Genomic DNA, 2,100 nt, shown 5'->3' with positions numbered 1-2,100 from the left:
GACCACATCTTCTTTACAGAAGCTCATGTGTGCTATGAATTTACAACTGGGTGTTTGTGTCCTCGAACGCTTTTACGAAGTGTTCTCAGCCCTGTTTGCTGTGGGAATAGTGTGTATAGAATGTTGTCTGGAGAACATTGTAAAAGAGGGATCAGTGTAACTGCTAATGGAGAAGTGCAGAACATGCAAAGATAAAACATATTATCTGCACGGTACCAAATATTATGATACTGAAAAAGGGCAAAATTTTTTAGCTCTAAATGTACTCAACTTGTAATGTCACACATATGTCTGCATTTGCTGAGTCTTCAGCTGACTCCATGTCCCTGACCCACGCACACAGGCAGGAGGGTGTGGATGGGGTGCAGGTCCGCTCTCCCTTCCCTCCTATTGCTCAGGGGCACGTCCATCATCTCCGTCCCGGTGCGGGTCACGCCGCCCTGGGCTGGTGCAGCTGAGGGGCCGCGACACGGTCCAGAGCCCTCAGCTACACGTGATGCCCTGACGTCTCCAGCATCTGCCTCTCGGGGCCACTGAGACTCTGCTGTGTCTGCTTCCCACTCAAGTAACACGTGTGGAGGGTGGTGACGCGCCAGACAGAGAGGTTTGTGTTTGGGGCTGAACCACTGTGGGAGGCTCGTGTGTAGCCTGCATGCAGTAATAAAGTCCGACGTCCTCAGCCTCCACCCTGCTGATTGTCAGGGTGAAATCTGTCCCCGACCCTCTGCCGCTGAACCTGTCTGGGACCCCAGATTCTCGGTTGGAAACTCTATAGATGAGAAGCCATGGAGACTGGCCTGGCTTCTGCAGGTACCACTATAAATAGGTGTCTCCATCACTGTCGAGGAGGCTCTGACTGGCCCTGCAGGAGATGGAGGCTGGCTGTCCCAGGGTGATGGGCAGGGACAGTGGGGTCTGCGTCAGCATGACATCTCCACTGGATCCTGAAATAATGAGAGAGAAGCCAAGGTCATGCAGAAATATTATGAGCCATTTTTATTATATTTAGTTATTTGTATTTCAGAGTAAATTATTTTTTTGTGATATGATTCCTACTCTAAATATATACAATTTTAAGGACAACCCAAGAATTGAGGGCACAAAGTGACCACTTTCTACTCCAGCTCTTCACTAAAGCACTGTTCCTTGTTCCTTTCAGTTTCGTGCTCGCTTAGGCAGCACATATACTAAAATTGAAACGATACAGAATAGATTAGCATGGCCCCTGCGCAAGGACGACACGCAAATTTCAAAATGTTAAATGTTCCTTTCAGTTTCTTCTGGATTTTTCCTTGTGGAGGACAGTCCCATTCGTAGGCAGAGTCCACATGGGGAGCAGGAGCGCCCCCAGAGCTCCGCCCCCCACACTCCATGCCTCTCTCTCACCCCCTCCGGCCTCACCTGGGATCCAGAGCACCAGCAGCCCCAGCAGCTGAGCAGGGAACCTCATTGTGAGAAGCAGAACTGAGGAGTCCTGACAGGTGAAGAGAAGGACAGACTGAGCTTTATGTCAGAGGGAGGTCCTCCCCAGGGGACAGCATGCAAATCCCCTGGTGGGTGTGGCAGAGTGGAAGGAGCCAAAGGCAGAGTCACACACACCTCTCCTGTGAGCTAAGTACCTTCAAATGTGTTCTGTGCTTGGAGGGAAGCGAGTGGAATTCCTTACTGCTGAGTGGGAAGAAGGACCTAAGTGTCTGGGAAGACACAGTGCTCACAGCCCCGCCCTTCTGAGAAAGTTCCAGAGACCCTGAAGATGGGGACTTGAGAGTCCTGAGTCACTTTCTGGCAGGTGAATGGCCATCCTGCTGGGATCCTCTCAGCTACTGTCCAGGAAGAAACAGAGCCGCCCCACCCCGGCTGATCGGCAGAGTATCTCCGAACCCCAGGATGAACTAGAGAGAGTTCTAGAGCCTCTGGTATCTGCTGTTTCCAGGGTAATGGTTTAGACAATTTAAAAATGGTCAAGTAATGACTTAAACTTACCCTGAGACCTCTCGAGAAGATGAAAGTGAGAAGCAGGAAAAAAAAGAATATCTCCCAGGTAGAGAGCTAGTAGCCCTGCTGAGGAGACTAGGAAAGGAGAATTTCGTGTTTCAGGCC

At 50.5% G+C, this 2,100-nt stretch overlaps 1 non-coding gene across 1 annotated transcript; it reads left to right on the top strand.

Annotated features, from left to right (window-relative positions):
* Nucleotides 1-1,163: 1,163 nt before the first annotated feature.
* On the top strand, nucleotides 1,164-1,271 carry LOC115290909. Its single transcript, XR_003908290.1, has one exon. It is a non-coding gene; the product is annotated as a U6 spliceosomal RNA (small nuclear RNA).
* The last annotated feature ends 829 nt before the right edge of the window (nucleotides 1,272-2,100 follow it).

This window comes from Suricata suricatta, chromosome 4 (genome assembly GCF_006229205.1).
Source record: "Suricata suricatta isolate VVHF042 chromosome 4, meerkat_22Aug2017_6uvM2_HiC, whole genome shotgun sequence".
NCBI classification, from domain to species: Eukaryota; Metazoa; Chordata; class Mammalia; order Carnivora; family Herpestidae; genus Suricata; species Suricata suricatta.
The sequence above is the reverse complement of the archived record's forward strand: the minus strand, read 5'-3'. Positions and strand labels throughout refer to the sequence as shown.